At 39.6% G+C, this 24466-nt stretch overlaps 1 protein-coding gene across 1 annotated transcript in view; it reads left to right on the forward strand.

Annotated features, from left to right (window-relative positions):
* ELMO1 (engulfment and cell motility 1) overlaps positions 1–24466 on the forward strand; it is a 573172-nt gene that overhangs the window by 346739 nt on the left and 201967 nt on the right. The window lies entirely within an intron of this gene.

Below are 24466 nucleotides of genomic sequence, written 5' to 3' on the forward strand. Positions count from 1 at the left end.
TTCTTTTTCATAGCTGAGTAATGTTCCATTGTGTTTATATATACCACATCTTCTTTGTCCATTCATTTGTTGATGGTCATTTAGGTTGCTTCTGTATCTTGGCTGTTGTAAATAGTGCTGCTATAAATATTGGGGTTCATGTGTCTTCTCAAATTAGAAAATTTTCATCTTTTCTGGATATATACCCAGGAGTGGGATTGCTGAATGATATGGTAACTCTATTTTTAGTTTTTTAAGGAACCTCCATACTATCTTCTGTTAGTGGCTACACTGCTGCTGCTGCTGCTGCTAAGTCGCTTCAGTCGTGTCCAACTCTGTGCGACCCCATAGACGGCAGCCCACCAGGCTGCCCCATCCCTGGGATCCTCCAGGCAAGAACACTGGAGTGGGTTGCCATGTCCTTCTCCAATGCATGAAAGTGAAGTCACTCAGTCGTGTCTGACTCTTAGCAACCCCATGGACTGCAGCCCACCAGGCTCCTCCATCCATGGGATTTTCCAGGCAAGAGTACTGGAGTGGAGTGCCATTGCCTTCTCCGAGTGGCTACACTAATTTACATTAAAGTGGAACTTTTTTAACAGTGGGAGAAATTATGGTACTTATATATGCTCATGGGAAAATTCAGTAGAGAGGGAAAAACTGATGATGACAGAGAACTGTATCTTTGTAGCTAAATCTGTGCACACATCTGTAATAATTTTCTTGTTAAATATCTACCAGCAGATCCTGAATCAAAGAGTACATACTTTTAGTATTTTTTAATCCAATGTAACATATACCCATTGTTGAAAAATTTTTAAATTCAGAGAAGCAAAACTAGTAATTATCCATGATCCCACCACCAAAATAGATTGGTATCTATCTTTTGCTTTATGAAGAGATTAAACTATAATATATGAAATACCTTATTTTTTCCATTTCACATGTTGTGACTATCTTCCTACAATAAATATATAATTACATGTATTATTTAATGTCTGCTTAGTATTTCATTGTGTGGATCAACTATAATTAATTTAACCAGACTCTTATTACAGAATATTTAGGGATGTTCCATTTTTTAGTGGAAATAGCATTGTGATATCCATCTTTGTAATTCCATCTGATTTTATTTCCTGAGGATTAATTCTTAGTGGAAGTTCTATGTCAGATGATCTGAAAATTTAAAGTTTCTTATTCCTTTACAATTTACCCATAGAAAGGATGAAGCGTTTGCACTCTACTGAGCAGTCATGAAGATTTAGATACAAGCTTTAAGACAGTTTTTTAAACTACTGAAAAAATTGGGAGTGGGGCAAGCAACCTAGTTGAGATGGTGGGGCCTGGGGTGATATGTAGGGAGTTGCTCAGATAGATGGACATGTATCTCATAGATCTACTGTATATGACAGAGGCTTATAGGTCTAGATATGACATATAGTTGTCCATATCACAGACACATTATGACTTTTGTAAGCCCCAGGTGCTTTTGCCTTTGTGGGCAGCTTATTCTGTAAAACAATGTTAAAATTTATATTTTAAGACTGTATGATATCACTTACGTATGGAATCTAAAAAAAAGGTACAAATGAACTTATCTTCAAAACACACATAGAGTTACAGATGTAGAAAACAAACTTACTAGAGGATAAAGGTGGGGATAAATTGGAAGATTGAGATTGCCACATACATACTGCTATATATAAAATAATTAATAAAGACCTACTGTATTGCAAAGGGAAGTCTACTCAATATTCTGTAATAACTTACATAGGAATAAGATCTAAAAAATAGTGGATATATGTATATGTAGAAACTAACCTAATATTGTAAATCAACTACACTCCAATAAAATTTTTTAAAAAGATTAGTGAAAATCTGCAAAAAAGACTACATTGTCATAAAGATGACTATAATCCAGGCTGGATTCACTGTTCTGTGTTAGTTGTTATCCTCCTTATGTTTTTCTTCTAACGTTTTTCTGTTTTGTGGTGACCACCTAGGAGGGAAGGTGAATTTTTTAAAGCAATTCAGATGGGAACAGTTTCATGGGCTGGAGAGTATTAATTCCCACAGGCCCTCAGAACTGTGCCTGCAAAGCACCATGGATAGATTGGCCCTGATTATGCTTTCCGTAATTTTAATAATGAATTGATATGACTTATGAAAAAAATAAGAGAAAAATGTCAGACAAAATTTATAAATATTCATGGTCCCTAAGTAGTTTCACTCCACTTAAGTCACAAAGGGAGAATATACATTCTTTTCCCATATGTTCCATCCCATTTCCTTCCCACCAGTGGACTATAACAGAAGACTTGGTAAAAGTGAAGGTAAAACCTTTCTAGCTTCCCACTCAAACTTGCTGCTATTTCTGATCCCTGCCTCTATTTACCCAGTTGTCCCCCAAAAACTCCAAAACTTGAGGTCATCTTTAGTCACAGCCTCAGGTCCACAGTCAGTCAATGACCAAGCCTTGTCAAGTCAGCACCTAAAGCTTTCTTTCTAGATTTTTTTAAAAAATTGAGATACAGTCAACATGTCAGTTTGTATTAGTGTTAGCCCTTATGATGTAATAATTTGGGAAGGGAAGCTGATAAATGTATATATTGCAAAATGATGATCAGAGTTAGTGTAGTTAACATACAGCACCTCATGTAATTACAAATTTGTGTGTGTGTGATGAGAACTTCTAAGATCTCTTCTAGCATTCTTCAAATACGCAACATTCTTAAGTCCAGTGTTGTTAATTGTAGTTACCATGCTGTATTTAGTTGTCTTATAACTGGAAGTTTGTGCCTTTTGACCACTTAAGACTTCTGTCTCCCTATTTCCCTGTGTTTGCACTGCCATCATCCTGATTTAGATCACCATGGTACTGCCTCCACACTTGCTTGTTCTAATCCATCCCTACTCCATCCTGCAACCTGGACTTTAACTAGGGCATAAATCATATCTGTTTAATCTGATTTATTAAAATAAGATGGCTCCCATTGCTTCCTGTTTTCTCTCAGAATAAAATCCAAACTTCTGTTTACTACCCTTGCATCTCAATTGCTTCAGTCATGTCCGACTCTTTGTGACTCCATGTACCATAGCCTGCCAGGCACCTCTGTCCATGGGATACTCCAGGCAAGATTACTGGAGTGGGTTGCCATGCCTTCCTCCAGGGGATCTTCCTGACCCAGGGATCGAACCCGCGTCTCCTGCGTCTCCTTCATGGCAGGCAGATTCTTTACCACTGAGCCACCTGGGAAGCCCTACTTCCTTTCCCAGGCCTGGGCAAACAGGTGGGCTCTCCCAAAACCCCTGAGGCAACTAGTTATATTGCTGCATTTGGCCTGAGTCAAGATTAGTCCACTCAAAGGCAAACAGATATTGTGGCGAGGAATGAACTGGAGTACAGGAGAAAGCATCCTTGAGATCCAGTTCTGTAAACCTTTTAGCATCCTCAGGAATTTGGGTTAATGTGTTATAAAGAAAGGCCATGAGGAGGTGTATAGGGATCACTGTGTTGTTTACTGCTGTAAGGTCTTGTATTCCCCATTTGGCTTAACAACTGGTAGAATAGGAGTGTTGCAACAGAGACTGGTAGATTACCAAAAGGTCATGCCTTAGGAATTCACCCACAAGGGGTTGTAAACCCTTCTTCTCTTCCAAATTTATAGGATATTTTTTCCTGTTAGGATAAGTAGTTTCTGGTCCAAGGCTGATTCGTACAGGTTGGGTGTTAACAGCCCATCCGGGGATTGCTTAGAAGAAGGCAATGGCACCCCACTCCAGTACTCTTGCCTGGAAAATCCCATGGGCGGAGGAGCCTGGTAGGCTGCAGTCCATGGGGTCGCGAAGAGTCGGACACGACTGAGCGACTTCACTTTCACTTTTCACTTTCACGCATTGGAGAAGGAAATGGCAACCCACTCCAGAGTTCTTGCCTGGAGAATCCCAGGGATGGGGGAGCCTGGTGGGCTGCCGTCTATGGGATCGCACAGAGTCGGACACGACTGAAGTGACTTCGCAGCAGCAGCAGGGATTCCTTTGTCCCATACTGAAGGATTTTCTCCTTGTAGAATGTGGCCAGGAATAGAATCTTGTTCTTTTGGCTGGTCTTAGACAGGGTTAAAATAAGGGGCTGTTCAGGGCCTCCTAACCAGAGTATGACCTCAAGGGAGCTTGAAAAGTCCTTCCCAAGGAGAGGAGTAGGACACTGAGCCACAACTAGAAAGGCATGGAAAATCAACCAATGCCTTACTACCCTTGCCCTCCGGAAATCCCATCATGACATTCCTCCTCTTCACTCTGGACCTTTACATACATAGGCTCCTTCCAGAGCATCCATCCTTTATTCCTTTGCATCCCCACATCAGACTCACTCTTCAGCCCTCACTTGCTGACAGCAGCATTCCACAGGACTGGACTCGAGGCCTGAACTTCCCCCACTGAAGCACATTCACATACGTGGAAATGACATTTCCTTGTCTGTCTTTGCACACTTTCTCCCTTCCGCTTCATCTACTTTATAGTACAGTTCCATCCAGATTCTTATGTAAGGCTTTCCATTAATCCAGCATAGATGAAAAGCACACAGAGGCTGCATTGAGGGACAGCTAGTGGGCACCATATGGAACTGGAGGAAAGACAAATTTTGTTTTAAAGTTGAATCCGTTGACTCTGGGACTATGGTTTGGACAGATGGGAGTCAGTGAAACCTCCCAATCAGGACAAGCGATGTCATATGGGATGAAGAAGACAGTGGGATGGGTCTTAACCATAGTGTCTGACAGACATAAGAGCTCAACAGATTCTGCCTGTTGCCTTCATCCTAGAGAAGGCGAACATTGGGAATCTGGTCCCCCAGGGTTAGCCCTATGCTTTGCTGGGGGCCTGCCTGCTGGATGGTGGGGCAGGCCCAGATTGATATGACTGTGTCAGTCAGCTGGAGGTTAGAAACCAGCAGGTGAATCCTGCTATGTTTAGATCATCACCCATAGGAGCAAGATGACTGTTCTCTTTATGTAAGAGTGGAGCCCAAGTTTCTTTGCTGCTCTTAGTCTTGAGAAAAAGTTGGAAGCATAGGCAGTGACATTTATAGCTATTTTGACTGGCTAGAGGGTTTTCAGAAGATGAGGAAACAAACAAAAAAATTGAAACCAAAATATATTTAACCCTGTAGATTTTGGCCCATTTTGCTTCTTTCTTATAACTTTGGTCATTGTAGCTGATGAGGGGACCTGTGGACATTTTTTTTTAACCATCTCTATGCTGTGTGGCTGCCTGTATTTATACTTAAGATAATAGCATAATTTCTACTGTTCTGAATATTCCTCTGGGTCATAGCCTCGAGTCATTTGATTTCTAACTTTGATTAGTTCATGAGATGTGGTTATAAGCATCTTATCTGAAGAAATAGGAATAAAATATCAGGAAGGAGGCAGTCAAATGGATTACTCTCTTGAAATAATTGCGAATGGTGACTCATTTGGGTAACGAAATCACTTTAGTGAATTTTGAATAGCATTTTAAAAAATGGAATAAAATAATTTTTAGAGTGCTTCACAAGTAGCAGAGACAAGTGTTTCATTAGATCAGTTTCATCTGCATGTGTACTGGGATACAAGATGCATTTTGTGCTGTTGGTCATGGTTGAAAAAGTTTAAAAGCCTCCTCCCCTGCCCCTTCATAATGCAATTCACCTTGAAATTACCTGCACTATAGAACATTGTCTGTTTTTATATTAATGTATGCATTGCATATTTTTTTATTCAGATGTGTTATTCCAATAGAGTTTATCTTAACGGATGAGTTGCCTACCTCACAATGATACGAGTGAGGCTGATCATCACCCATAAGCATCTGTTGCATGATTTCTGCTCACCACGTCCATCTTTTCTCTTGGTACCACTTCTAGCTCTTGGTGATAGCCCCAATTTCTAGGCTATTTAGAAGTGCTTCTTTACAGATTGCTGCTGCTGCTAAGTCGCTTCAGTCGTGTCCGACTCTGTGCGATCCCATAGACGGCAGCCCACCAGGCTCCCCCATCCCTGAGATTCTCCAGGCAAGAACTCTGGAGTGGGTTGCCATTTCCTTCTCCAATGCGTGAAAGTGAAAAGTGAAAGTGAAGTCGCTCAGTCGTGTCCGACTCCTAGCGACCCTGTGGACTGTAGCTTACCACCAGGCTCCTCTGCCCATGTGATTTTCCAGGCAAGAGTACTGGAGTGGGGTGCCATCGCCTTCTCCATCTTTACAGATTAGAAAATGAGAATTTTATGTGTGATATTTCTTACATGTACATGAGAGGGAGCCACAAGATAGATCTTTAAATGAAAGGGCAGTGTCCAGTCTTTTGTGCCAGAAATGATTGGAGCCTTAAAACAGCTTTTGTGTTTCTGATTTGTTTCACTGTTTTACCCATGTTGTATCTGAAAGACAATATTCTGTTTTAAACAGTTCCAAATGGAAAGCCATTCAACCACCATGTATGTAAAAGCCTGTATGTAAAACCCGAACAGAAATGTCTGGCTAAACGATAAATACCCTTCCTTCCTCCTGGGCTCCCTTCATGCAATCGAGGGAATGTGAATAAAAATAAGTGGGACAGGAGAAAGCAATTTGGAGGTCCTGACTAATAAGAAAATCATTGAATAGTCATTCACTTCCATTCACTCAAACTTAGGACTGTGGAAAATCCCCTATTGCTTTGGACCTTTAAAACCTCCATAATCTGGCTTCTGTCTGCTTTTCTAACCTTATTCTCTATACAACTTGGGAAAAAGAAAAAAGAAAAGAAAAAAAAAACGTAAACCCTAAAGCAGCTGCCACAACCAGCTTGCATTTCCTTTAGATATAGGCCATTTGCAGTACCTTAAAAAAACAAACTACCTCTTTTGTTCCTTGGCTCTTTAGCACTTTCCTCCATAACTGTTTTTTGTCTAATTCAACCCAGCCTATATGGTCCAGGATATTGGCAAAACATTTGGGGACCCTCCTGATTAATTTGAATTCAGTGGGTTTCTGTAGAGCACTTACATGGCTCAAGAACTGGGCTCAAAAAACACATGTTTCTTCATCTGCCCCTCCTGAGAAGCCCACATACAGAATTATTAGACAGTATCTACTGAGCATCTTCAATGTCACACATCTTGATCTTGGTACTGGAACTTGGCTGATTTGTTGAAGATAACATAGAAGTCAATCGTGGAATTATCTTTGTGCTTTTCATTAACTTATAGTCTAATATCAGTGCAGCCATGTGAATAAAACCATTTATTAGAGATATAACAAAATCTCCATGCATCGTTTTAAATTGTTCAACAAGGAAGCATTCCATAGAAACAACAGACTTCACTAGTCTTTGGTTTCTATCTTTGGTTTAGCCAAGTGATATTTTGTAGCTTACATTTTATTTCTAAATTTCCTTTATGATACTGTGAATTTTATATAGGATCAGATTTTATTTTTAAATAAATGATTATATAATAATTGCCCTTGATATTTCTCTGCCATTTCTTTATCAAAAAATTACAAAAAAAAGTATCATATCACATGAATATGTATATATATAAAGATTATAAAATCAACACATTAAAAATAAAATTTTAAAAACAGTATGTCTATTATTGAAATTGCAGAAAATGGGGATTTTAAAAAAATTTATTTTATTGAAGTTTATTTGATTTATAATGTTGCATTAATTTCTAATTAATTGCATTAATTTCTACAGCAAAGTGATTCAGTTTTATATACATATATTTTCATATTCTTTCCATTATGATTTATCACAGGATATTGAATATATCCTGTGCTATATATAGGAGGACCCACTGTTTATCCATTCTTTATATAATGATTTGCATCTTCCTCTCCCAGACTCTCATCTATGCTTCCCCCACTCCACCTCCCTTGTAACTTCTTTGTGCCTATGAATCTATCTCTGTTGCAGAGATAAGTTTGTTTGTGTCAAATTTTACATCCCACATATAAGTGACATCATATGGTATTTGTCTTTCTCTTTCCGACTTAATTCTGGGTCCATCCATGTTGCTTCATGTAGCATTATTTCATTCTTTTTAAAGGCTGAGTAATATTGCATTATGTATACATAACACATATTTATCCATTTATCTGTTGATGAACATTTAGGTTGTTTCCATTTCTGGCCATGGTAGTACTGCAATGAACATTAGGATGCATGCATTTTTTTTTTAATTATAATTTTGTCCAGATACATGCCCAGGAGTGGGATTGCCAGATCATATGGCAACTCTATATATTTAGTTTTTTGAGGAGCATCCATACTGTTTTCCACAGTGGCTGCACCAATTTACATTCCCACCAACAGTGTGGAGAGTTCCCTTTTCTCCACCGCTTCTAGCATTTCTATTTATAGACTTTTAAATGATGGCTGTTCTGACCAGTGTGAGGTGATACCTCATTGGAGTTTTGATATGCATTTCTCTAATAATTAACAATATTGAGCATATTCTCATGTGCCTGTTGGCCATCTGTCTGCCTTCTTTGGAGAAACAGCTGCTTAGGTCTTCTGCCTATTTTTTGATTGGGTTGTTTTTTTCTGTCATTGAGCTGTATCAGCTGTTATATATTTTGGAAATTGAGCTCCTATCCGTGGCATCATTTGCAAATATTTTCTCTTGGTCCATGGATTACCTTTTCATTTTGCTAATTATTCCCTTTCTTGTACAAGAACACATAGATTGATTAGGTCCCATTTGTCTATTTTTGCATTTATTTTTATTGCCTTGGGAGGCAAGAAAACCTAAAAAAAACCTTGGTACGATTTATACCAGAAAATGTTTAGCCTATGTTCTTTTCTAAAAGTTTTACGGTGTCATATCTTATATTTAAGTCTTTAAAGCCATTTGAGTTTATTTTTTCTGTTTGATGTGAGATTGTGTTCTAACTTCATTGATTTATATACAGCTGTCCAGCTTTCCTAACAACATTTTCTGAAGACACTGTCTTTTCTCCATTGTATATTCTTGCTTCCTTTGTCAGAGTTTAATTTAGCGTAGGTGTGTGGGTTTATTTCTAGGCTCTTTATTCTCTTCCATTGATACATATGTTTGTTTTTGTGCTAATACAACACTCTTTTGATTACTGTAGCTTTGTAGTGTTGTCTGAAGTCTAGAAACGTTATGCCTCCTGCTTTGTTCTTTTCCCTCAATGTTGCTCTAGCAATTTGGGGACTTTTGTGGTTCCATATAAATTTTAGGATTATTTGTTCTAATTCTGTGAAAAATATCGTGGGTAATTTGATAGAGATTGCATTAAATCTGTAGATTGCATTGGATAGTGTGGCCAGCAAATGGGAAAGATTTTTAAAGAAGAGAATTAAAGTCACTCACTATTCTGCCACTCCATGATTACAACTATAAGCAAAGTGATACGTGTCCTTCTACCCTCTACTGTCTCTATGTTTATATCCTCACATTATCTGTAAATACACATATGTGTGCAGAAATATGCACATATTAAAAGTGTAAGGTTTTTCTGCCTCTGCAGTTCAGAATCCTATTTTTCTCTTTGCTCAGAATTATCATATCTATAACATCTTTCTTTTTCTTGAAATATCCTTCAAGGATATATTCTTTAAAGACTGGATACCATTCCACTGTGTACATACATCATACTTTATTTAATAGATGTCTTTTTTTATATGTTGAGGTTTTATCTAATTTTTACTGTCATAAACACCTCTGAGATCATCATCCTTGTAAATAAATCTGACATTCATCTTTAGTCTTTTACTTAGAATAAATTCCTAGAAGTGAAATTGCTAGTCTTGTACACCCTTAAGTTCTGATTACTTGTTGCCAGACTACCCTCTGAAAAGGTTATCTCAATATTTGCCTCCCCCTCAACAGAATGTGGAGAAGGCAATGGCACCCCACTCCAGTACTCTTGCCTGGAAAATCCCATGGATGGAGGCGCCTGGTGGGCTGCAGTCCATGGGGTCGCTAAGAGTCAGACATGACTGAGCGACTTCCCTTTCACTTTTCACTTTCATGCATTGGAGAAGGAAATGGCAACCCACTCCAGTGTTCTTGCCTGGAGAATCCCAGGGACCGGGGAGCCTGGTGGGCTGCCATCTATGGGGTCGCACAGAGTCGGACACGACTGAAGCGACACAGCAATAGCAGCAGCAGCAGCAACAGAATGCAAGAGAGTGTCTGCTCACTACACTACTGTAAAAGAACAAAACCAAGACCTCTCATCATTCACTTGAGAGTTCAAAATATCACCTCAATTTTGGCTATTTTATGGGAAATGTTAAACATTTTTTGATGTATGGATTAGCCATTTATATTTTATGTATCAAAATGATTACTTCTATCCCAATTACAGAATTGTGCATGCCTTATGTTAGGAGCCTGGTGGGCTATGGCCCATGGGGTCGCAAAGAGTTGGACATAACTAAAGTGGCTTAGCATGCATGCACACATACATGTAATACATATTTTGGGGCTTCCCTGGTGGCTCAGATGGTAAACCATCTTCCTGCAAAGCAGAAGACCTGGGTTCAATCCCTGGGTCAGGAAGATCCCCTGGAGAAGGGAATGGCAACCACTCCAGTATTCTTGCCTGGGAAATCCCATGGACAGAGGAGCCTGGTGGGCTACAGTCCATTGGCATCACAAAGAGTCAGGCACGACTAAGAGACTGCACTTTATTTCTTTCTTTATGTTATATAAATAAGAGAAACTGATGTCATTATCAGGTGGCACATGATTTTTAGGTGAGGACTAAGATCGAGTCTTTGAAATAAAGGAGAATTGGTGGTTCTAATTTAAAACATATGTAGGGTGATCAGTTTACTTTATGTATTTTAGACTGCTTTAAAAATATTTAGAGGAGCTACATATTAACTAGCATTCTGAAATTAAGTTGTGGCAATCCAAACCCTATTGTCAGAGGGATCTTTTAAAAAAAGTCCCTTTGTAGAGGTTTGAACCACTTTGGGAGACATTCTTCTCATTATTGAGTGGCCAAAGGCCTATATAGGATAGTATTTAATTTGTTAAGGTTTTTTATTCTTTTTTTATTTTTAATACTTTTATTAAAAGAGTAGCCCATGATATTATAAAGTACTTTAAATTATATAGTAGATTTAAAATGAAGAGAATGAATTCCCCTCTCCATCCTCCGTTTGCTTCTGGAGTCCCACATCTCAGCAGTAATCTTGGTATGATGAACTTGTCTGGTCCTCTCTGATTGCATAGACTAATGTATTGTGTGTGTGTGATATTATAGAACTCATTAGTTTTAATAGCTGGGCAATATTCCAGAATAATGTCAGACCTAATATCATGTTTGAAATGTGAACACAAGCAATGTGAGATTTACCTCAGGGCATTTTGTTTATTTTAATCATTTTGGAGAAATTGAGGGTTCCAGGAGATGACCTTTTTAACTAATGTTAGTAGAGAAGATATGGTAGAATGAGTATTTTTTAAAGTTATGTCAAATAGAGGAAGATGCAAATAGAGGAATATGATATCAAACTTATATTGTCCTCTTTATTTAAATTTTGGAACCGAATTAAATTTGGGGAGGAAAGTAATAAGGGAAAGTGCATCTTCAAGGAGCGTTCTCTGGAATTCTCTTAGAGAGTTAATCACAATGTCCAAAACTGATTTTGTCTTTGGACTATAATCGTTTCAAGACTCTAAAATACAGTCAGGAAATCCTGCTAGTTTCTTCCTCAAACCATGAGGCCGGCTTTGGGAAAAATACGATTTTTGTCCTAGAATTGCAAGTGTGGTGAGGAGTATGAGATGTGTATGTGGGTGGAAGAGATGAATGATTCATTCACTTCTACCTACAGTTCATATAGATGGAATCATACAGTATGTAGCCTTGTGTGCATCGCTTCTTTCACTTAATACAGTGTTTTTGAGAGTCATCTAGGTTGTCACCTACTGTTTTAATGACAGGTGAGCTTTGTTCTGTTTTGCTTCCCCTTTTAAGTCAGGTTTGCTGAGGTATAAATAGCACAGTAAAGTTCACCCATTTTAGGTATTCTATTGTATAGTTTTGGTTTTTTAATTTTTTATTAAAGTTGCTCTGCAATGGAGTGTAGTTGCTTTACAATGTTGTGTTAGTTTCTACTGTATAGTAAGTGAGTCGGCTATGCATGTGTATATATCCCCTCTCTTTTTTTTGTATTTCTTTCTCATTTAGGTCACCGCAGAGCATTGAGTAGACTTCCCTGTGCTATACAATAGGTTCTCATTAGTTATCTATTTTATACATAGTATCAATAGTATATATATGTCGATCCCAATCTCCCAATTCATCCCATCCCCCTCTTCCCCTCTTGGTATCCATATATTTGTTCTCTACATCTGTGTTTATTTCTGCTTTGTAAATAAGATCATCTATATCCAATTTTTTCAGATTCTACATATATGTGTTAATATATGGTATTTGTGTTACACTCAGTTCTTTAACTTTAATACATGTATGGAGTTCCAGTGGAGCTATTTCAAATCCTGAAAGATGATGCTGTGAAAGTGCTGCACTCAATATGCCAGCAACTTTGGAAAACTCAGCAGTGGCCACAGGACTGGAAAAGGTCAGCTTTCATTCCAATCCCAAAGAAAGGCAATGTCAAAGAATGCTCAACTACTGCACAATTGCACTCATCTCACATGCTAGTAAACTAATGCTCAAAACTCTCCAAGCCGGGCTTCAGCAATACGTGAACCGTGAACTTCCAGATGTTCAAGCTGGTTTTAGAAAAGGCAGAGGAACCAGAGATCAAATTGCCAACATCCGCTGGATCATGGAAAAAGCAAGAGAGTTCCAGAAAAACATCTATTTCTGCTTTCTTGACTATGCCAAAGCCTTTGACTGTGTGGATCACAATAAACTGTGGAAAATTCTGAAAGAGTGGGAATACCAGACCACCTGACCTGCCTCTTGAGAAATCTGTATGCAGGTCAGGAAGCAACAGTTAGAACTGGACATGGAACAACAGACTGGTTCCAAATAGGAAAAGGAGTATGTCAAGGCTGTATATTGTCACCCTGCTTATTTAACTTATATGCAGAGTACATTATGAGAAACACTGGGCTGGAAGAAGCACAAGCTGGAATCAAGACTGCCAGAAGAAATATCAATCTCAGATAAGAAGACAACACCACCCTTATGGCAGAAAGTGAAGAGGAACTAAAGAGCCTCTTGATGAAAGTGAAAGAGGAGAGTGAAAAAGTTGGCTTAAAGCTCAACGTTCAGAAAACGAAGATCATGGCATCTGGTTCCATCACTTCATGGGAAATAGATGGGGAAACAGTGGAAACAGTAGCTGACTTTATTTGGGGGGCCTCCAAAATCACTGCAGATGGTGATTGCAGCCATGAAATTAAAAGACGCTTATACTTTGGAAGGAAAGTTATGACCAACCTAGACAGCATATTAAAAAGCAGAGACATTACTTTGTCAACAAAGGTCCATCTAGTCAAGGCTGTGGTTTTTCCAGTAGTCATGTATGGATGTGAGAGTACAGAAAGCTGAGTGCAGAAGAATTGATGCTTTTGAACTGTGGTGTTGGAGAAGACTCTTGAGAGTCCCTTGGACTGCAAGGAGATCCAACCAGTCTATCCTAAAGGAGATCAGTCCTGGGTGTTCTTTGGAAGGACTGATGTTAAAGCTGAAACTCCAATACTTTGGTCACCTGATGTGAAAAGCTGACTCATTTGAAAAGACCCTGATGCTGGAAAAGATTGAAGGCAGGAGGAGAAGGGGATGACAGAGGATGAGTTGGTTGGATGGCATCACCGACTCAATGGACATGAGCTTGAGTAAACTCCAGGAATTGGTGATGGACAGGGAGGCCTGGCGTGCTGCAGTTAATGGGGTCACAAAGAGTCAGACACGACTGAGCGACTGAACTGAACTGATTCAATCAGAATAGAGACTACTTCCATCTCCCCTCAGAATGTTCTCTTGACAGTTGATTTTGCCTTTGATAAATAGTCCTTAGCCAATAGGAAGTTGGGTTGGGAGATTACAGGGGGTAGTGGGGGGAGCTGGTGAAGTTAAATCTAACCTGATTGCCATAAGCCTTCAGCAATCTTATCTATTCAACTTTTAGAATCACACAACTATTCCTTGGTGAGAGTGTCCCCCCACCCTTTGTTAGGCATATAAAAAGGAATGTCACAGTAGAGACGAGAGATGGCGTGTGTTTCTCTCTACTGGATTACCACACTTTGCTTAATCTTAGATGGTAGTTTTATGAGATAGACCAGAACCTTTCCCTGAGAACAGTGCAAAAATCATGCCCTGCAATCTGAAATGCATCACACCATCTGTTTCTAGAAGTCAATAATGGCCAGAACACATGCTCAAGAAAACAAGGGGCTATAGATGATCACATGAAGATGAACCCATCCCTTTTGCTAATCATTATTCCAAACTGATAGATACTATCCAAATTTGTATAGTACACACAAGCACACATAGGCCCACAAACTTCACAGAGGTCCATGGGAGTCAAGAGAGGGTGTGATTTTTAGTGAGCTTATTTAGTTGATAAATAACCCCTGTTTTAGGTCTAAGCCCTCTCCTACTGATGAAAAAGAAATAAAGACTAAAAGAAGATTGCATCTTCATATGAGTTTTTCTCAGCCTACAGTATCCTCTTTAGGTCTGTTTATCACACTCCTGCAAGAGGTGGAAGGCCCTGGGAGCACTGCAGAGTGACGAGAGTTAAGCAGTACAGTCTTTTCTGCCTTCAAATGGTGCTATGAAGGTAGGGTAATGAGGATTTAAAATGATGCAGTTTCAGCTTCTTCTCTTTTACCTCCCTTGATTACTATCTTCTCACCCCCCAAGTGAATGTCTCCCATGTCTAATCGGATGAGGTGAAGAAGAGAAAATTACATTTATTTTAAGCTTTAAGTTTAGCCAGATGGGAGGCAGCTTAAGTTTTGTGTGAATATAATTTGATTATTTCCCCATCTCACCATCCCATGTTGAGTTGCCTCTGACAACTGATAAAATTCACATTTCCAAGCAAATCTAGGATTTAGATATAAATACGCAGAGTGGAGCGCGCAAATTAACTCATGTTCTCAAAGTTAAAAAGGGTGAAATCGGACTAACTTCACATAAGAAAATTTTCGACTATGCTAGTGAGATGGAGCAAAATAGAACATAACCCATAATCAGATTTCAAAATTTTTCCAATTCATAATTTTTAACAGAATGAGTAGGAGCATTCTAGCAAAGCTAATTACTAAGTCTGAGATCAATTTTCTCATTAACTGTTGGTATAAAATTGGAGCTAGGCTCCATTTGAAGTAATTTTCCCAAACATTGATATAAAAATACGTGTTATGGAATAAATTAAAAATTTGGGAAATGTTATGATATGGGAGACAGAAATTTCAGTGCCTATTAGTAGTTCACATTTCTTTGCTTCACTAAGGCACAGGTTGAGAGTTGGAATTTCTTCATTTCATACTTGTAGCCCACAACCTTTCTGCGTTCAGTTCTGGCTCTTTATCCAGTATTATAGATGAAGGGGCTAGGAAGTAATGGAGTGGAATTTGGTGTTTCTTTGCCAGTCTGATCGAAGTGGTTTGGATCTAGAAACAGATACTTCTTCTTTAAAAAAATTTTTTTTTTTAATTGTAGTGTAATTTCTATACAATGTTGTGTTAATGTCTGCTGTACGATGTTGTGTAATGTCTTCTGTACAACGAAGTGAATCAGCTTCGTGTATACCTGGTGGCTCAGTGGTAAAGAATCCGCCTACCAGTGCAGGAGACACAGGTTCAGTCCCTGGGTGGGGAAGATCCCCTGAAGAGGGAAATGGAAACCCACTCCCGCATTCTTACCTGAAAAATCCCATGGACAGAGGAGTCTGGCAGGCTGTAGTCCATGGGGTCACCAACGAGTCAGCCATGACTTAGCGACTAAACAACAAACAACAGTACACATATATCCCCTCCCTTTTAAACCTCCCTCCTACCCCTCCCCTGTCCCATCACAGAGCACAGTGAGAGAGTTTTTCTGATAGTCAGATAGTTCTGACACACATAGCTGTCAGATAGTTTTTCTTCTAAATAGATCCATCTTAGGAACAGAACTGCAAGGTATGGATAAAGCAAGCTTTCATATGTATCCCCATTTTTTTCTAGTTGGACCCAGTGGGGAGGAAGGGCAGAGACTCTGTCCAGATGGTGGAGTAAAAAGTAAAAGCAATCATTCTCACCACTCCAGGCAGTGCAGAGCTGGAGTGGAGTCATTTCTACACTTGGAGCTTCCCCAAGCAGCAGCAGCTGCAACAGTAGACACGTGAGCGGTGGTGTGTCCTGGGAGAGGCCACTGCTGGATTGTCATGGTTCTGACTTTCAACTGGAGTAACCAGGCATTTGAGGACAAGAGACCCACCAATCATTTTAAAATGAAGTCATCAACACTTTTATATTCAGAGGCAGAATTGTTACTTAATTTCAAACTGGTTATTTTATAATTAATTTCTATCAGCCACCTTTGTATTTAGGATCTTCAGTCTTCAAATAATTTGAGGAACCATCTGATGACCTCAGGGGCAGAACCATTACTGAGCAATATTTACTTGAGGGGCCCAGACCTTCTAAAGGGGATTTCTCTAGGACCCCTCAGAATCCCCATTTTTTTGTCGGCAGCACCATCTCCTCCTTTGGAAACCCAGCCTGAACATTCCTGTGTCTCATTGTTAGTGCCCTACCCCATCAGTTCTGTAAGTTTAAATATGTGTATCATGCTGATGTCTGAGCTAGCTGAATTGTCACTGTTTTGTTCTTTTGTAAGGTTAATTTCCTTATTTACGTTTTACTCAAACAAATGTTAAGATTTGTATGCTTTAGTGGAGGGGGCACAGTGTCAACTGTGATGGAAGAAGGTGTGGCTATGTCCATCATATTGAATTTGGAATTCTCATAACCTCAGGTAGAGGATGAACTGTTTTATTTCTAGGTGAGGATAACCTGCTTAGAATCATTTCAAACTCATTCTTTTGAGATTTGTGAATTAATCTAGTCTAGGGAGAGCCTATAAGAACATACTGATCAGCTTCATTTCTAGGAAACTTTTAAACCTTTACAGTGTTAGTAATAGAGAAATTCTCCATTTAAGAACTTTTTTATGTGAGTTTTCAAGATATTCTAGACTAACAGTTTCTATTTTTGGTTTGTTCATTTTCTGATTCTAAAGTTAATAGAGATAACTTAGAAACAAAGATGTTTTAATTTAACAATCTAAAGTCATTTTTGAAATTATCTCCTTATTTTTTCTTAAACCTCTCTGCTCTTTTTCTGGTGGTGAAATAGTTTCCTAAACATAGTAGTGAAATTAGAAAATTTTAAGTTAGAAAATAAAATATAAAACATCATCCCAGTAGTCATTGTTAATATTCTTTGCATTTCTGCCAGTCTTTGGTGCATATGTGTTTAGAAATCTTGCTCATCATTGTAACCCCACATCCTAGAGACCTCCTGAAAGTTGTAAGTTGCTCAGCACATACATGTACAATGGGTGATCTTTATCATGTAAATTATTTTCATTCTTTTCAATTGAGAGGGCATCATTTGATTAAAATGTTCACTTCTGAAACATTGTATCTGCAGATGAATGTTTGGGCTGTCTCCTGCCCACCAGGAACCAGTGACCTCTGTGGATTTAACAGCTTTATCTAAAGACAAATGGATGAGTTTCTGTAGAATACATGGATCCCCTCTTTATGGAATCCTTTTTAAATTCTGATCAAGTTTGCTTCATCAATACAGCTTGTGCAGAATTTTTCTGTCCTGAATATTGCTCAGATAGAGAATTTATTCCCAAGTCCTTTTTATTGGCATCTCTGTCCAATCAGTTGTAATTCTTCCTGCAGGTGATTGTACCCTCCTAGTTTTTCCTAACTGGCTAATGCAAGTGGATTTTCAAGTATTGGAAACAAGTCTCAAACACATTGCTCTCCAGTTCCTTTATTGTTATTATTAATTTTGCTCTACCCTAAAATTGACATGAGCCCTTGAGTCCAGTTTTCTCAGTATCAGTATGTGAGGCATTAAAATCCACTGACCCGAAGTCACAGCCTTATCAGAGAATGACCCCAGAGTCACGTTGTGCCAAGGAAGAGTCCATTTTGCCTAGTTTTTGCCATTGTTCTCAAACTGCTAAATACTAGATTCCAAAGCTCAAGCATAAGTGCATAAACATTTCCATTAATGGACATGCCACTCCCGATGGTAACTGCAAAACTCAGGCACCTCCAACGCCCTGGAAGTCTGGCTCCAGACCTTCCTTCAGTGTCTTATATGGTTGACTGTCCCTTCTTCCCAGATGGCCTGACTGCTGTTCAAGGTAGGCAGTGTTCCAGTTCTTGGTTTGTTCCTCCAGTCTTCTAGGAGTGCTTTCGCTGTCCAAATAGATACATATTCAGATCATAGAACGCAGGAGGAAAGCCTGTGCTAGAGATACTAACTTGGGAGTCATCGCCCTGTGAGTTGGTGGTAAAGTCATGGTGTTGGGAAGATTGCCTGGAGGGAATTTGGAGAGTGACTAGTGTAGGTCTAGGAGATAAACCTGCAGGAAACCTTCCTTTAGGGACCACGTAGAAGAAGAGGAAAGCTTCCCTGGTGGCTCAGACAGTAAGGAATCTGCCTGCAATGCAGGAGACCCGGGTTCAATCGTTGGGTCTCAAAAATCCCGTGGAGAAGGGAATCTTGGAAAATCCCATGGAGCCTGGTGAACTGTAGTCCATGGGGTCACAAAAAGTCAGACACAACTGAGTGACTAACACTTTCCCTTCACTTCAAAGGAAGAGGAGGATCATGCAAAAGAGAGGCAGGAGCAGGAGGGGCAGAACCAGAAAGCACAGAAGCCAAGGGTCATATATGTGGACCTAAAAGGAGTCCAGGATGAAGGCAGACATCCTGGTGAAGAGAAAGACTTATGATCTTGGTTCTGGAATATGTATTATTAAATAACTTGTCATTTGACATCTTTGCATGTGTAACTTTTGGATATTGCTGGCATTGGCTGACAGTTTTGCAGTTCACTTACCATGCAGGTTTGTTGTATTCATCAGAGAGAGAAAGTACAAGCATGTCTTAAAATATTTTAAACTTTATTCAGTACTAAGTTTGGAATCTTTTATTAAGCAACTTTTCTAAGGATTTAGATTCCTTATTGAACCTGAAAATGAGTGCTGGCATAATAAAGAAATCCTAATTGGATTAATATTAGTCATGGTTTCGATATTCCCTAAAAGCTACTTATTGATTTAAAATGCAGTCTTCAGCTCCCCTCAGATATTGCAGTCAGACTTTGTTCAAGGGTGAACATCATGTGAACTGACAATCACATAAGATTTAAAACTCTGTCTTTCACACACATTTCAGATCCAGACCTTCTTTTCTCTCTTGGACTCTAATCAAACCTAAAGGGAATTGGCATTCACAAATAAATAGTATGTTACAGTGTGCATTTTGTGGGATCCTTCTCTTACTGACTGGATGACATAAAACTGCCTAGCGTTCAGGGCAAAGGTGTCTATTCATTCTCTTTGATGTCTCTGGGCCCACATGCACTGTACCTTCCCCAGCTAGTCAAGTGGTGATGGTGGAAGAAAACATTTCTATTACTCTGTTGTTCAGTTGCTAAGTCCTGTCCAGCTCTTTGTAACTCCATGAACTATAGCTTGCCAGGCTTCCTTGTCCTTCACTATCCTCCAGAGTCTGCTCAAACTCCTGTCCATTGAGTTGGTAATGCCATCCAACCATCTCATCCTCTGTCACCCCCTTCTCCTCCTGCCCTCAATCTTTCCCAGCATCAGGGTCTTTTCCAGTGAGTCAGCTCTTTGCATCAGGTGGCCAGAGTACTGGAGCTTCAGCTTTCAGCATCAGTCCTTCCAATGAATTTTCAGGGTTGATTTCCTTTAGTATCAACTGGTTTGATCTCCTTGCAGTCCAAGGAACTCTCAAGAGTCTTCCCCAGCACCACAATTCAAAAGCATTAATTCTTCAGCTCTCAGCCTTCTTTATAGTCCAACTCTCACATCCGTACATGGCTACTGGAAAAACCATAGCTTTGAACAATAGCCTTTAATGAGTTGCTAACGCAAGTGTTTTCCCTGAGCAACAGTCCATAATGAGTTCCTAATGTGAGTCTTTCCTCCCGGCCTTCCTCTCGAGGAGTGTCGGCTACTTGGTTAATATGAAGATCAACCTAACTGTGGTTTCCCTTGCTTAGGGGCAGTGTTTCCTTGTGCTCTAAATAGGATTAATTTCCATAACTTAATTTACCAGGTCCAAGAGGCGAGCTGCAGTTGCTATGGGAACATAACTAAATTTCCTTGTGTTAGTACATTTAACACATCAACAGTGATGCTATAGTGATATACGTATGTCTTCCTTTTCCCACTTTCATTTCCTTATCCTTTTAGATGGATTACTCTTGGGCAAAGGAGAAGAGGATTGATTTTCAGACTAGTTTATCTGATTAGTGTGTCACAGTGTTCACCCGGCCAGTTATTTTCATGGTAATTACAAGTCCAAGAATGCCTGTGTCTGACCTTTACCTCCTGCCTTTGGTTGGTGCTACTTTTGACAGGCTTTCTAGCATCACAGAGGCCCTTGCTGAAAGAGAGGAAAATATTGTTCATCCCCATACTCTGGGTGCCCAACCTTGTGCCCCAAACTGAACAATTGTTGATTGAATGTCACATGGCTTTGTGTATGGTGATAACTTTTGTCCATTCACCTTTCATTTCCACCAGCATGAATCATTTCTTTGCTAAAACTGAAAGGCCTCTTGGGTTAGATATCTATATGCACACAGAGTGTGACTATCAGGGAAGTACTTGCATTGCATTTCTAGGCCACATAATCTTTAGCCTAACATTTGCATATTAATGGATAATTGTAAAACATTATGTAAATTATACATGGTGGTGAATATATTATCAAATCAAATGGCCTTTAGAGGTAATTACAGGATGCTGCTATGTCAACTAGGATGCTGCAGGTTGAATGCTGAACACTTTCCATAGAATAAAATATAACCTGGGCAGAGTTTATTTCTGTCCAAAGTCATGAGTTGTCTTTCAGTGTGATTTTCAATTTTTAGATGATGAAGCTGATACTTGGGATGATATTAGTTGCAGAATATTAGGGGTTAAAAGAATAAAAGCCTGATTGAAAAATATTAGAATGTGGAAACTCTTAAGGTTGGTAATCATTTAAATGTTTGAGTCACAAAGTCCCATGAGTATTTATTTCTTTTATTGTACTGATTCAAACATACTTTCTTTTTGTTTTTTTAATTTTAACATAATCCATTCTTATAGTAAAATGCACCAGACAATACTGCCTCTTTAAGTCACCCCACTGCTAAATGACTTTATTTATTGACACGAGTTCTTGAAGACCACTGTCTGCTTTATCACTCTGTTCTCGAGTCCAACTTGATATCTGTTCTGTATATGGTGGCAAGAAAGCACTGTGGAAGGAAAGAAGGATGGAACATAGGGAGGGAGGAAAGAGGCCGAGAGGGAAGCAGGGAGGAAAGGGGAGAAGGAAGGTGGAGGCAGGAAGGGGTGGGCCAGTAGGTACTTCCACCATGAGAGTGGATTGTGGGCAACCCGAGTCACTTTCTTTGACTGTTTTTTAGGTTTACTGTATGAGGAAAGAAAGGTTTCTCTTTAGAACATATATTTTTTCCATCTATAAATGCTGACTGTATCTAGTGCTTAGAAAGGAGGCCATCTCTGTAAATCTCTCGTGATAGTTAATAGTGAGTGGTAGACTAAGATCTTTATTACCATTTAAATCTGTTCCTTTCTAATCTCTTCTCTTTTGTGTGTGTGCGTGTGTGTGTGTGTGTGTGTGTGTGTGTGTGTGTGTGTGTGTTTTCGAGCCCCTGGGTGTGAGCCCAGGCATGGACATTTTTAAAATTATTTTTAAATTTTATCTATGTTTTACTTTATTTTTGGCTGCTCTTGGTCCTCATTGCTGCAAGGGCTAGTTTCTCTAGTTGCCACGCATGTGGGGACTGCTCCCTGGCTGCAGGGCTCAGGCTTCTCGGGACAGCGGCTTCTCTTGCTGCACGGGCTTCAGCAGCTGTGGCGCAGGGGCTCAGTCGCCCCACGGGCTTAGTCGCCCCACGGCATGTGGGATCTTCCCTGATCAGGAATCAAATCTGTGTCTTCTGTACTGGCAGGTGGATTCTTTACCACTGGGCCACCGGAGAAGTCCTCTAATCCCTTCTTCCTTAAAACCCTTATTTTACTTGATTTCCATACAAAACGATCCTCTTATCACCATTATTCCAACTATTTTTTGGTTCTCTGTTCTGTTAGTCAGTGAAAACTGGGGGTGACACATTTTTTTCCTAAAACACAACTGATATTATGCCAGGTATCTCCTTCCCAATAGCAAATATAAAACAGTAAGCAAATTTTGGAGGTCAGAACCTGAAATGGATCAAAATGGTCATTCAGATGTGCTCTAGGAAATCAGACTTAGCCTGAGTAGCCTTGGAGGTCAGAAACCTGTGTCAGTTCCCTGCTCCTCCTGTTCTGTTCCTCCCTGTCCCCAGCCCATCACCATATTGGGCTAGAACTTGGGATATTAACCCACATTTTTGACAAGTTAATTTACTTGGTTTAGTTATACTTTAAATAAAGATAATGGTCTAACATTATGTCAGATGTAAAGCACAAAATAATTGTTGACCTAAGTGTTTAAGTTTTGGTTGATTGTTATAGAATTTTATGGGCCCATTTCTAACCAGACAAAGGAAAAGGGACTATGCCCGATTAAAAACATTCCTGTTGCTTTCTCAGCGCCAGGGTTCGGTTAGATGATTAAATCCCTGCTTTGCTTCTTGCTGATTCTGTGACCTCAGATGAGTACTTTCATAAGCCCTGCTGCACCAGCTGTTAAAGACCTGGATAAGGGGGTGGCAGAGGATGAGATAGTTAGATAGCATCACCGACTCAATAGACATGAATTTAATCAAACTGTGGGAGATAGTGGAGGACAGAGGAGCCTGGCATGCAGCAGTCCATGAGGTCACAAAGAGTCAGACATGACTTAGCAACTGAACAACAACAGTGATGTCTCATCTCATAGCTGTGTTGTGATCAAAAGAGGTCACAGATATGAAAGTCCCTAACAAAGGGCCTAATTCATAGAAGGTGCTCAATATATGTCTTTCCTTGTACATAACACTCCTCATTGCCAACTTCTTCCTGCAATGATAATATGGAAACCTCTAAAAGTGACTGTTGTCAAAACTTACATGCCAACAGATAATCAAGGTACAGTCCATGCCTGCCCTTAGGTAAGTCATCTATTCATCATTAATTTGCTTTTTCTCCATTTCCAACTCAGATTGGTAATTTGGTGCCATTGGAAACTAATAGGAAAATAGAAGGCATTGCTATTATTGCTCTGGTGGAATGAGGCCTCATGCAGGAAAATTTGAGGGAGGCAAAGGATAATAAAGGAAAAAAGAAACCTGCCTAGAATTAAGCTGTCCTATCTAGGGCCTCCTTCACATGACTTCAAAGCCATATTTCCTTAAGTGGGAGTTAAAAGCTTAATCTCCTTGCCAGTTAGAATAATTCTTAATGACTAACATAGTACTGAATCATTCTTTGGCTCTGTGAGATACTATTGATGGCTGTACTGTAAAGCAATGAAACACAGAAATGGCTTCTGCCATACAACGCAAGAGGAAAATAGAGCAGCTAATTAATAGGCCATAAAATATCTGCTACTACTGCTACTACTACTGTTACTATTGATACATCTGATTTTTATGATGTCCTGTATGCAGGAAGCTGATACATTGGTTCATATTCCTGTTGAAATTATGTTAAGGCACTCATGACAACAAGCACTGCAGGGGACTGTGGGTCATCAGGCTCCCCGTCTTATAGAACATCTTCCTGTAAAAGCCCCTAACTGATGTGATGGTTTCCCTGAGCGTATCAGAATCCAGACTTGGGTTCATTAAGAGACTTCATCAATACAGAAAACACAGAAGAGCAAAGGTAAGGGAACTTGTCTCAGGGTGGCTTACTGGGCTTTGGAAAAGATTCCAGCATCCAGTTCTTATTGGAGACTCTCACCTACAGAGACCCCAGATGGCCTGGACAGGACATCTCAAACTGATAGATGCCTCATGTATAGCAGCATAATGCCTGATGACACAGGCCTCTCCCCACACTTCTCCTTTGTCCTTTATTGGGTTTCAGAAATCTCTGAAAAATCCTTTTAGGCTGTGTGCTAAATTAGACCACAACTCTGGACTTTCTAATGGCTCACAGTCTTTGTGGAATCCTTCCACCAAATATTCTCAGATAGGAATATTGCCCCTGTGAAATCAGGGCCTCTTGGTTTTCCAGGGGGATCTGTATACCACATTCAGTATCCAGCGGCTGGCCTGGCCTGGCAAGCCACCCCAGGGT

This window comes from Budorcas taxicolor, chromosome 4 (assembly GCF_023091745.1).
Source record: "Budorcas taxicolor isolate Tak-1 chromosome 4, Takin1.1, whole genome shotgun sequence".
NCBI lineage: Eukaryota > Metazoa > Chordata > Mammalia > Artiodactyla > Bovidae > Budorcas > Budorcas taxicolor.